The sequence below is a fragment of the Ursus maritimus genome, unplaced genomic scaffold (genome assembly GCF_017311325.1).
Source record: "Ursus maritimus isolate PB19 unplaced genomic scaffold, ASM1731132v1 scaffold_30, whole genome shotgun sequence".
In the NCBI taxonomy this organism is placed as follows: domain Eukaryota; kingdom Metazoa; phylum Chordata; class Mammalia; order Carnivora; family Ursidae; genus Ursus; species Ursus maritimus.
In genome coordinates, this window is record NW_024425564.1 from 14,736,067 (window position 1) to 14,749,395 (window position 13,329).

The 13,329-nt window shown below is 46.1% G+C and overlaps 1 protein-coding gene across 2 annotated transcripts in view; it reads right to left on the reverse strand.

Moving 5' to 3' along the window:
- SERPINB6 (serpin family B member 6) overlaps positions 1 to 8,718 on the reverse strand; it is a 35,076-nt gene extending 26,358 nt beyond the window's left edge. Inside the window, exons 1-2 of one of the 2 annotated variants that reach the window (XM_040644998.1) lie at positions 8,525 to 8,673; positions 7,635 to 7,771 (exon numbers count right to left, since the gene is read on the reverse strand). The gene's annotated coding sequence lies outside the window, so the exon portion shown is untranslated. Of the gene's footprint in view, positions 1 to 7,634; positions 7,772 to 8,524 lie in introns of both variants that reach the window. The other variant, XM_040644999.1, reaches the window with a different exon arrangement.
- Between the last annotated feature and the right edge of the window lie 4,611 nt (positions 8,719 to 13,329).

The following is a 13,329-nucleotide window of genomic DNA, read 5'->3' on the forward strand; positions in this document are numbered from 1 at the left end:
CGAAGCCGCAGAGGGGAGGTGACCGATTACAGGAGGTCACAGCCTCCTGACACCGACTCCGGGAGGAATCAAAACCAGGGAGAACCGAAACCAGCTCAACAAAGGAGACAAGCAAGCAACTTTTTTAAACGATCCGATATAACGGAAATATAAGGTGTTTAGGGGACTCAAGGGTCTTTCTCAGGTCTGTGTGTAAATCAGGAAACCTACTTTCTGAGGGTCGGGGGGGGGTGCGGATAATAGGTGAAGGAGGTTAGAGAGTATGCGTGTTGTGATGAGCACCGGGTGACATATGGAACTGTCGAATCACTGAAATCAATACAGCACTGTATATTAACTAACTGGAATGAAAATATAAACTTAAAAAACATAAACTAAGACATTGCCCAAAGTGGGCAAAATGTGAGAAGCAGAGATCTAATGAACCTGTCGGCAGTGGCTGAACAAAGACTGCTCACTCCCTTCCTGTGGGAGTTGGTGACCCCCTTTTGGGAAACATTTGGAAACTGAGGTGAGGTCTCGATTTTTCCTACCCCAGAAAAGCTTCTGGAATGATATCTAAGGAGCTGAGAGGTAGACATCAGGCTTATCTGCATTTTCTCCTTGAGGACAGTTTGGGGAGTATCCAAGCCTCTGCACCCTGCACAGCCGAGCTGGTGAGCGCTGGCCCGCACTGCTCCCACCGTACTCCCTGCTCCTCTGGACTCCCTGCAAAGAGCTCGGCTCCTCCGGCTCCTCCCGGTGCTTTCTGGGACCCACGCCAAGAACCTAAAAAACAAAAACAAAAAAAACCTACCTGCCTTCTTTCCTCGAATACCTTGGCAGAGGTTTGGGCAGCAACCCTGGAGCATTTTTGAGAGTGATCAGCCCCCAGCTTTCTTTCCAGACTCCTAGGGACCCCGTGCTAGACAAGATTCCTTTTCCCCCTGGGTTTCCTTCCCTAAAATGTGACCGTAGTCCTGCGACTGAGATAAATCCATGGTCCTTCCCAATGGACCTCACGTTGACTCTCTGTCCTTCCTGGGATTCTCGGAAAACTCCAGCACGGCCGTGCCTCTTCCACTCGGCAGCTGGCAGACGACCTTGGTGAGGGTGAAGGACTGAGTGGAACAAGCGGCCGGGGCTCCTGCGCTCCGCTGCAGTTTTCCATCACAGCATGTTCAAACGGAGAAGTGCCTTTTGTAAATCCTCCCCAGCTCCATACCCTCGAAGCCCCACTAGACAGAAGAGCTGGAAAACCCCAAGCTTCACTTACTAAACATTTATAATACTGAGTATTGTCTTGGGCCCCGAAGCCGCAGGAGGTGACCGATTACAGGAGGTCACAGCCTCCTGACACCGACTCCGGGAGGAATCAAAACCAGGGAGAACCGGAAACCAGCTCAACAAAGGAGACAAGCAAGCAACTTTTTTAAACGATCCGATATAACGGAAATATAAGGTGTTTAGGGGACCTAAGGGTCTTTCTCAGGTCTGTGTGTAAATCAGGAAACCTTACTTTTTACACCATAACGAATTGCACCTTGCGGTGCACAAGTATTTGGAGCACCGACTGCAGCAGGTGCCCCTTTCCCCGTGCAGCTGGCAAGCTTCGGAGCGGTTCCTCAGAGCAATCTGAAACACTGCCTCCTGGACTCGAGTCCCAGGAAGACAGTGAAGAAAGCGTTCGCTAACCTACTTTGAGGTTGGTTTTCTTTCAGCAGACAGTATCAGGTCTCAAAGACGTTGAGAAATAAGACTGAATAAAACATGGTCCTTCCCTTTTTCAGCAGTTCAGATGGGTGCAAAGGGGAGATTGTGTTTGCAATATTCAGTAGTGGGGGATCTGTTCCAAGACCCCCAGTGGATGCCTGAAACTACCTAGTACCAAACCCACGATAAGGTCAATTGATAAATAAGGCACAGTAAGATATTAACAACTACTAATAAAATAGAACAATTATGGCAATATATGTAATAAAAGTTATGTGAATGTGGTGTCTCTCTCAAAGTGAGGATAAGTGGAGTTAAATGGGCAAGGTAGCGCTGGCCTGGAAAGGGTCCTTACGCCATTCTAAGGAGCTTGGGATCTATTGGCCAAGCAATGGGGAACCATTATAGGATTTTAACTAGAGGAATAACATCATTCATTCATTCATTTATTCCTTTCCCTACTCTCCCTTCCTCTCTCCCTCTGTCCCTCCTTCCTTTTCTTTCTGACTCTAGCATCAGCCTTTAGGATGGTTTGGATGCAGAAGACGGTGATGGCAGGAGTCTGTTAGGAGTTGGCTTTAGGGATCCAGAGCATGGGCCATTTGGGCTTAAGCCTATGTAGTTGGCATCAGTGATGCTGGTGAGGCAGGGAGCTAATCAGGAAGCAGAAATCATAGGATATAAAGGAAAAGAATGGAGTTCCAGATGACTTTTAGTAGTCTAACTCAGGTAATTGGATACAAGATGATATAATTAACTAAAAAAGAGAATGTAAGGGGAGGAGGATAGGTTCAGGGGTCAAATAAAGAATTAGTTTGAGTCAAAAGGGCTTTATAGTGCTTGTGACACATTTAGGTGACGATGTCCAGGACACGGGTAGAAATAAAGACAAAGCTGTGGGATCCAGGGGCCAGAAGCCAGAAGAGGGATGCATTGGCCCAGCCAAGCTTGTTGATCAGGAAGGCATCTGTCTGGTGACAGAACCAAGGCAAAAACAACCAACAATTTAAAAGATTGCTGGGGGAAAAAGCACATAACAAAGAAGACTGAAAAGAGCAGAAGAGGCTGGACATTGGAGAGTGAGGTCAACGACATTAGTAGCTCATGTTGGAGGAAATGGAGACTTAAAGAGGGAGAAGCCACTTGTCATTTCCAGGGCAATAGTTACCTTAGTGACAGGCAGGACAGCCACCAAAGTGAGTGCAATTCAGGATAAAAAGAGACGGGTGGAGACAGCCCTCTTAGAATACTCTTCGAAGAAACTTCGCAGTGATGACTAAGACCTAAGACGGCCAGGTAGAGCGGGGGCTCCGCTGGAGGGAAGGCTGTGTTTGAAGGACTGAGCAGAGCGGAGCACGCCGTTTGCCTTCTGAAGAGTCACAGTCAGAAATAGCCAGGAAAGTACTAGGAAATTGTCTGATTTAAAGGAAAACCTAAAATGAAATAAACGATTGCTTTGTCAAGAGTACGATGGGGAAGCAAAGCAACGCTGCTTACTTCTGTGTTGACCATTATTCTCTGTTATTTTAGGCCATCTTTAATCCAAGGACTCGGATGGAATTTGCACTTTCCAGACCAACATGTTAACCCAGTACCTGAAGGACAGGTGTCCCTGGGAAGAGGGGCCGCAGGAAGGGCCCACAGGAAGGGGCTTAGAGCTGGCTCACCTACCACGTGCACGGCTTTACCTGGAATCCAGAAGGAGTTTTTCAGAATCTATGTTTCAGTTATCTCACTTTATTCAGTTTATTATACACTTATTTCTTTGGAAATCATGCTTTCTTATTTAAAATCTGAGTTAAGTCAAAAGAATCTGATTACTCTGGAGATTTTTTTAATATTCATGATCATATGATTTTAAGAAATAGCTAAATAGCTGAACAGAGTTTCCTCTCTCTCCCTCTCTCTCTCTTACCTTTTCCCCCTCTTTCTTTCTTCCTCACAAGAGAAGCTTGTCTTCTTATTTGGTCTGGAATCACTTGGGAGATCCATTTCAGAACGCAAATGTAAAGAAAGGTGGATGGGAACCCTTTGTCTGGGGGTGGGTGCCCTTAGCTCTGGGCCGCCTTGCCCTGAGGTCCAGGACATTGCTGAAAGGAGCTGGATGGATTTGCATGAGAAGCCCAAGGAAACTGTTTCCTCAAACACCGGGTTAGAGAGACGGTGCGCTCTGCCAGAGCAGTTCCGACTGGGCCCTGTGCTAACGAAGCTCCTAAAAAATTTTTAAAAAGCAAGCAAACAAACAAAAATGGTTGAGAGCAGGGCTCAACAGTTATGAGTGTAATTTCAGCCAGTCTGTGGCTTGTGCCAAGGTGTAAAAATCCCCTCCAGGCTGGTCACCTGTCACAGGGCCTGCTTGGGGAGACAGGGACTGAAACCAGGGCTTGGAAACTCCGAGAGTGTCTTCTTGGCCAGGCTTAGTGCTCAAGGGCTGGGACACCTGTGATAGCGCACTAGATTCTGCACAAAGGGCAGGAGGTTTAATTTCAAAATGCAGGTTTTGGTATCACAGAATGAAAACAAAAAGGGTCACAAGATACGCATTTTCATTACTCCTACTTGGTGAAAGCTGGTCAGGTCATTTTCATTCTTTTTAAACAAGGGAAGCAGCTCCATCACTTTCTAGGTGCCCATCTGCCTCGAGTTGGAGAACCCCAGTCCCTCAAGAGGAAGGTAACTGTTTGCTGAGCCCCAGGGACAAAACATCAAGGGCCGAGGGAGAGCTCTATCACCTCCTCACTGTTGTGTGCAGTACATACTTTCTCCCAGGGCCATCACAAATCCCAAAGGCAATGTAAGATCCTCACAAGGACCATGGGGAGTTCTTACCCTATGAGTTATCTAAGCAAGAGCAAAGTCTTTTATATCATTTGCAATGGTATTCTTTGATAACTTAATGTTTGCTCATCAGCCTTAATAACTTTATTATATGGACTACCTGGCATTCACGAAATGGTAAGTGAGGTCCTAACTGGTGGTATGACTAATTATTTCATTCACTCCACAAACTTTAATTGAGCACCTACTATAGGCCAGGAGCTACGCTAAGGTCTGGCAATATGATGACAGAAGACAAGGTCCCTGACCTCAAGATATCAAATAGATATGGTGAGATAATACAGAACATATATATTGGTCCGCCCCCTGCTCCTAACAACCAGCCTCCTGAAACCTTTGTAATTTCCTAAGTGGTAAGAACACAAGGAACCACTTTTGTTCTGATAGTTGGTCGTTGACTCCAGTTATTGACATAGGGCTCCTGAAACCCTTGTAATTTCCTGGGTAATAGTAGTGTCTTTTTCTAGTGAGGCAACTCTAGGTGGGGCCCTGGGTGGCTCCTGGATGAGAGCTGGTCACCGGAAAGACCAAGCCATGATTAGAAACCAAACCCCCATCCTCTTAAGAAGAGAGAAGGTCTGAAAGTGGAGTTAATGACCGATCACGCCTACATTATGAAGCCTCTACAAAAATCCCAGCAAGATGGGGTTCGGGGAGGTACCACGTTGGCGAACACATTCACACCCCCAACTCCAGAAGGACAGAAGCTCCTGCCCTCAGGACACTCCCAGAGTTTGCCCTATGTATCTTTTTTTTTTTTTTAAGGATTTTATTTATTTATTTGAGAGAGAGAGGCATGAGTGGAGGGGGAGGGGCAGAGGGAAAGGGAGAAAGGGAGAAGCAGACTCCCTGCTGAGCAGGGAGCCCAACCTGGGGCTGATCCCAGGACTCAGTCTCAGGACCCTGAGGTCATGACCTGAGCTGAAGGCAGACACTTAACCAACTGAACCGCCCAGGCGCCTCTGTATCTGTTCATCTATATCCTTTATCTCTCTTTTAATAAACTGATAAATGTGTTTCCTTGAGTTCCCTGAGCCACTCTAACAAATTAATCAAACCAGGGTGGGCACAGGGTGGGGGGACATCATGGGAACCTCCCATCTGTAGCCAAACCGGAAAGGAATTGTGGGTAACCTGGGAACGTATTACTTGCAACTGGCATCTGAAGTTGAGGGGGGTGAGAGGCAGTCTAGTGGGACTGAGCCCCTAACCTATGGGATCGGACATGATCTCCAGGTAGAATGTGCTAGAACTGAGTTAAATTATAGGACTTCAGCTGGTGCTGTAGAGAACTGCGGAAATCCCCCACATACATTTGGTGACCAGAAGGGTCAGAAGTGAAGTGCTTTTTATGAGTAGTAAAGGAGACACACCAGAGAGAAACACAGGAGGAGGAAAGCGTTGGGGTTTTTCTCTATTCAAGAGGAAGACTGGACTGAGGTTTCTCCTTATACAAACATGCCAACAAATGAAATAGGATGTGGTTTGTGCTGTAATGGCCTTCAGCACAAGGGGCAAGGAAAAGTAGGAGCAGCAACAAGGAGTCTGGCTGGAGGAATCCAGAAAGGTGTCAACTCTCCCTAACACTTGAGTGGAGGTCTGCAGAACAAGGCTGAGCTAAGCAGAGGAAGTATTCCAAACTGGGAGACAGGGAAACCTGCAAAAGTATGCTTGTTGGAGGAAGCAACAAACTATTGCCATATCATCAATTATGAGGCAGTTTATTTATTTATTTATTTATTTATTTATTTTTAAAGATTTTATTTATTTATTTGACAGAGATAGAGACAGCCAGCGAGAGAGGGAACACAAGCAGGGGGAGTGGGAGAGGAAGAAGCAGGCTCACAGCGGAGGAGCCTGATGTGGGGCTCGATCCCAGAATGCCGGGATCACGCCCTGAGCCGAAGGCAGACGCTTAACCGCTGTGCCACCCAGGCGCCCCTATGAGGCAGTTTAGACTAGATGTCTGTGAAGGGCTTTATATGTCATGCCAGTAAAGTTTTATTTATAGGCTGTCTCCGAAGTCTCCGGAGAATTCTGAACTGTGGGACACCTAAGCAGAGTTATGTCCCGGGAAGGTTGCTCTGCAGGAATGCAGACAAGGGGGATGGGAACAAGACTGAAGTGTCAGAGCTGCAGTCCTTGAAATGAAAGACCCCAGTGTGCACAGGGGCAGTGGCAGTGGGCAAGATGGAGGTATTAATAAACAAATTCAACTGAATCTAATTGGCTTTATTAAATGATTCCTGACTCAGGCAGTCTCCCATCCAGCAAGTAGAGGGGCGCTATGAGGAGTTGGGTAAAATGGAAAGTTTTTATAGGAAGGAGGGTGGGGCAAGAAGGTAAAAGCAGAAGAAAAAGATTGTTCCAGGCAAGGTCTCTTTCCCTGAGAAGGAAGAGCAGGGGGTTTTATCAGATTCTCATCTTCCTTCGGGGGGATGGAGAGGGCCAAGCTACAGACTCACTGACATGCATCAGAAAATTCCTGACTGACCTGTTAAGACTACATTGCTGAAGGAGGTTGAAATTGCAATGAGATTAGGTATTAAGCTCTGGTTTGGTGACTCGGACTGGACTAAGTAACACCATTTGGGGCCTGTGGTTTTCTTTTTTAACAGAAGGAAAAGCGGTTCAGGAAGAAGGTAGGATGGGACCGACAATGGGTTGTTGGATGGGTAGATAAGGAAGGAGGAATCTAGCTGACTTTCAGATCACTGACTTGGACCAGCGGGTGAATGGCAATGACCACGAGCAAGACTGGAAGATTGGAAACAGGAAGACAAATGACTTTGGAGAACAGAATGCATTTTGGTTTTGTTAGGGCAAGGTTGAGGTCCCACAGAAGGCTCAGGTGAGAGGTCTAGGCACCAGCTGTCAATGTAGGGGTCATCAGCAAATGGATGAGGTGAAGTTATGGGCTGGAGAGGTTGGCCAGGGACAGCATCCAACCCTCAGGAATGCCAATAGGTAAGGATGACTAGAGGAAAAGAAGAGCCAGAAAAAGACAAGGAGAAGCCAGAGAGGCATGAAAAGAATCTGGAAAGAGAATCATTAACAACAAACAAAAGAGAAGAGAGTTTTAAAGAAGGAAGCTAGCCGCGCACAGCTGAGCGGCGGTGTCACCGTCGGAATCCAGTACGTGTAGGATCTGATGGAGACCCTAACGGCTGCAGAGGTGTGGACTGATGACTCCAGCGGGACAGGCAGCGAGGAAGCTGAGCCAGGTGCTGAAATCCTCAGCCTGCGGGGAAATGGGGCCAGAAAGGAGGGTGGAGGTTGGTGATCCCCCGGGGGCTTGGGAGGCGCGCCACCCGTTCTTCCCCAGCCCGAGCTGGAGGAATTAGCACCTGCGGCGTTCACACGAAATGCTGCAGGGAAGGCGAGGCCGGAGAGGGTTGGGGACGCGGCGGTTCCGGGTAACCAAGAAAGCGACCGGGTGAGTCAGAGGGCAGAGCTCAGGGATGAGTCACCGAGCGCAGGTCACGATGCTCCCGGAAAGGAGGGGCGGCAGGCCGAGAAGGGCCCTCGAGCCGCCAGGGAGCTGAGCTGGACTGAGCGATGACGGAGCTCGGAGCCCCGAAAGCGGCAGACACCCCCGGACCCCATGGGGCCCGCCCGGGCTAAGGAGTGGCGGGACCCCGGGCGCACCGCGCGGCTCCCCTCCCGCCCGAGAACTGGGCGCGCGGGGTGTGCCGCCGGCGACCAGCAAGAGGCAGGCGGTTCCGGGGTCCCTCGCCTGCCGCCCACTCCCTGCCACGCCCCTGGCACCCGCTGCGCCCTCGGCGCCCTGCCCGCCGGCTCCCGCCCGCTTCCCCGAGGCCGCACCCCGCGATCTCCGCCGCGCGGCGTCCTGCCAGCCGAGCCCCCCTGCGCCCCAGCTCGCCGCGGCTGGGAGGAGCCGGCGACACAGAGGCGGGACCGGGGCTGGGCCCAGGGGGACGCGCCCCGGCGCCAGCGCAGCAGGGCGTGAAAGCGATCTCTTAGGATGACTCACCTGGGGCTCAGGCTTGGTAGAGGACGGTCTCGTGACACCCTGTACGCCCCGAGGAGACCCGTTAGTTTCTACCACAGCGCCCTCTTTATTTCCTCCACAGCACTAGCCACGGTCTGGAACCAGCTGTGTTGTCCCCTCCTTGGTTTCCACTAGAAGGTCCTTTCCAGGAGAGGGGGCCAGGTCTCCTGGAGTTCCCTACGGCTGGACCGGCGCCAGACTCGCCAGACTCTCAGTGCATCCGCGGGGGGAAGGAGGGGAGGCTGGTCAGGCTGGGGAGGCCGGAAGACCCGCGGAAGAGGAAGAGACTGACGCTCAGAGTGAGCGGAACTGGGCGCCGCACCTGCCCGGGCCAGGGGCCGCGTGGGATGTCGGCATTGACTGTGTCCGCCGTCCAGCATAAAGGGGAGACTCATCACATTACACTGGACCTGCCGGTCCACCTTGATGCCCCTCGGACCTCTGCCAGAACCCCCCGGCTTTGCCGAGGTTACGTCCTGTGTAATTGTATAAAATATCTGGACAGGAGCGTCTCCATTTTGAAGCTCGGTTTCCTAACTAATGATCTCAAACTGTGCCAGAAGCAGGCATGGTTTTACAAGCAGCTGCTCATAAAACCCAACAGGATAACTGGCATTCGGACCATAAAACTTAATAGGAACTTTATGAAGACATAAAAGTTAACTAACGCGTACCAGGTATAGTTCGTTTGATAGCACCAATTAAACAGTCGATTAGATGGTAATCAAAATTAGCACCGAATTAAGATTTTTTGGGTCTTCTTTTTCTCTAAATCATATAATGATGCCTTCTTTCTTTGTCATAAAAACCCCTTGCTTTCCCACAGGAACAGGACACTTTTCTGGTTACTCCAGAATCTGTGCTCCCTAAATTGTAACCCCGAGACCCCAAATAAATGCCTTTGTTCTGTTTTAGTTTAACTCCTTTTCTCAGTAGACAGCCCACAGACCATCAGAGCCTCACCAAGTCCCACCGCTACCGGGACAGAGTCTGCTCATGGAGTCCTCAGGCCCAGCTTTCTGCTGTCGCTCTAATTTTTAATTTGATATTTGAGATCTTATCTACACTTTAGACCGTTTCTACAGCACTTTCCAAAAGAAACACAAGGTATAATTTAACTTCACCCCCAAAGTAGAGTTTTCATTATCCAATGCAAATTCCTAAAATGCTAAATGCATTTTGCTGGTCGCTTTGCACTTTGTACTACGTGCCAGGTAGTCTGAGTAAGTACTGCCAGGTTCTGCTATTCACGTGGGTGGGCAAGCAGCACTGTCTGTGGTGCAAGAGCTGATCTTCCCGATTGCTCCTGCTGGGGTTCCCTAATCAATCACCTGCGGTGAGTTGTCTGAGGTCCAGGGTGCTGCACCTGTAATCCTGTGTCCCCGAGGGTACAGGGCAGGCCTGGGGCTTTCTTGGAGGGGTTCCTACCTTTTATTACGGGATGCTCCTGTGAATGTTTCGATTGGTGGTGTACTTCTTTGCTAATCCCAGCTTTCCATTTTTTTAATCCTTACTAAGTTTTTCTCTGATCCACCAAGGATTCTCTTGTTTTCCAGTGGGACTGAGGATTTATTTATGTTTTTAAAATATTTTTTTCTATCTGTAGGGATGTGGATGTGAAGGCCTCAGCAAGAGCTCAGTCTGCCCTCCCCCAACAGAATGGAGCTTCCACTCCAAGCTCAGCCCAGATTGCTCTACATATCACCTTACTTTCATAATGTGGCAAAAGCAATATCTGTCCCTGTAACAAAATCAAGCAATCCAGAAAACAGAGTTAAAAAAAGAAATATTCCTCTCCTTTCACCCCTAGATGCCCTTGTATGTAATAAAATACGTATATGTGGAAACATCTACATTTATATAATATTTTTTACAAAAGTAGAACCATACTATCAATAAAAGGCACCATACTATCAATTAAAAAAAAATCCCTAACAGAAACTGAGACCCCTTCTATCACTACTCCGAAATAGTTTTGTTTTCCCTGGAAACAAATGAGGTCAGCAGATCATGAATATTATCTGTCCCTAAAGTCTGTGAAAAAGGTTATATATATTTGCACTGAGGGAGAACATGTAATATCAGCAAACAATTCCCTACAGAAAGACTCTTTATTTAAAAATCCGGAGCACTTGGGTGGCTCAGTTGGTTGAGTGACAGACTTGTGATTTCGGCTCAGGTCATGATCTCATGGGTTGTTAGATGGATAACAGTCCAGCTCCACATTCAGCGGGAAGTCTACTTGAAATTCTGTCCTTCTGCCCCTACCCTCACTCGCATGCTTGCTCGCTCTCTCTCTCTCCCTAAATTAAGAAATCTTTAAAAATAAATAAACAAAAATCCTGACATAAATTAAAAACACACACACATGCTCACACACACACATAATTTATTTTGCAATCATTCTCTGTCTTAGCTCCTGTTCGAGTCCATCGCCCCATCAGTTTGTAAGCTCCATGACACTTGGGGACCAGGAACCAAGGCACCAGGGTGTGGTTTTGCTCAGAATTGAGTCTTCCATGCCCCAAAAGTGACTGACACAGAAAGGTGGCCAGTGAACACTTTTTGAATGAATGAATGAATGAATCTTACCACTCTGGAACTTCTGGAGTCTCTTTATTTTTTTAATATATTATGTTTTAGATCTAATTGTCAGCCTTTGCAATAGTGTTGTACATGTCTTCCTTTATTCTGTGTTGGTTTCCATGTGGTCAGTTCACTTGTTATCTACTTCTGTTTTGAGTTCACGATAATATACAACAGTTAAACACTTAATTTACTAGAAAACAAAAGCAAAAGATTTCCTTCCATTGATACTTAATGTGAGATATTATGATAGAGGCAAAATGTCTCATAAAGGTGTGATAAAACATCATAATTTTCTACCTTTGGTAGTAAGGCATGACACCATTCTTTAATCTGCTATTACAGAATCAAGATTTGATTCAGAAAACAGATTTTCTTGTATTAATTCATACACCGTTCATGTCAGATTTCATCTTTCATTTTATTAGATAAATATGGGGGAAAAACAACCTAGAATGATGAATCATTCTCTAAAATTAGAATAACAGCTGATAAGCAGATGTGTAGCAGGGGTTTTAAAAGAAATTAGGAAAACACATTTTTTTGGAAATCTTAGTATTACTAAAAATATCTTCTTATAATTTGTTTTATGTATATATGAAATTTACTCTTCTAGGGGCGCCTGGGTGGCACAGCGGTTAAGCGTCTGCCTTCGGCTCAGGGCGTGATCCTGGCGTTGTGGGATCGAGCCCCACATCAGGCTCCTCTGCTATGAGCCTGCTTCTTCCTCTCCCACTCCCCCTGCTTGTGTTCCCTCTCTCGCTGGCTGTCTCTGTCTCTGTCGAATAAATAAAAAAATCTTTAAAAAAAAAAAAAAGAAAAGAAATTTACTCTTCTAGCTCATGAGATTTTTTAAAAGCAACGATGTTAGTATGTGTAAGCTTTGAGATATAATAATTATTTTAATACAATTTTTATTTCGATTCACAAAAAAGTGGCAAAGGTAATACAGAAAGTTTCCATATACCGCCTAACACAGTTTTCTCTAATGTTAATATTGTATTACCATTGTACATTTGTCAAAACTAAGATGCCAGCATTGGAACCTTACTATTCACTAAACTCCAGACATCATTTGGATTTCATTAGTTTTTCCATTAATGTCAGCATACATATTTTAAAAATAGGTAGCAGAAAAGGGGGTTTAATTTTACAATGGTAGTTTATAGACTATCAAATATATTCTTGAGAAACTTCAATAGCATACCTTTAACTATATATTATACTGATATAGCTGACAAATCAGGCCTTGGTAAAGGCCTGTTTTTCACTACACAATGCATATGAAATGTACATGACAATGGTACTTCAAGAATCATACAGCATTAAATTGAACATACTATTTCTGAAATGTAAAAATATAAATGTAAATGTCACATTAACACAAAAAACTTCTAAGGGATAAAAATAAAATTGTCATTCTCTCTAGCCATATAGATATGATAATATCTCGAGAGTGCATCATTTTAAGATTTATTTACAAAAAAAGAAACCAGTAAGTTTGGTTTTTTAAAATGACATGTTTGTAACACGATACATAAATCTACACATCTAAGCAGCTCAACAAACTCCAAGTAGGGACTCAAAAGAGATCCACACTCAGACACATTTTTATCAAACTGGTTATACGACAAAGAGAGAATCTTACAGGCAGCCAAAGACATGCAACTCTTCACATACAAAGGAGCCTCGATAAGATTAACAACCAATTTCTCATTAGAGATGATGGAGGCCAGTGACAGTGGGATGACATATTTAAAGTGCTGAGAGAAAAACTGTCAATCAAGAATTCTATACTCAGCTGTTCTTCAAAAAAGACTGTTCTTCAAAACTGAGGGAGAAATTAAGACATACCCAGATAAACAAAATCTGAGGGTGTTCACCACTAGACCTGCCATGACAATGCTAAAGGGAGTCCAATTTGAAACAAAATGACATCAGGTAGTAACTCAAAGCTGTATGAATAGAAATCTCCAGTAAAGGTCAATACATGGGAAATATAAAAGCCAATATTGTCATATTGTTGTTTTGTTTTGTTCTTTGGGTTTTTTTAAGATTTTATTTTTTATTTATTTGAGAGCAAGAGAGAGAGAAAGAGCAAGCACAAGTGGGGGGAGGGGCAGAGGGAGAGGGAGAAGCAGACTCCCCACTGAGCAGGGAGCCTGATGCTGGGCTCGATCCCAGGATCCTGGGATCATGAC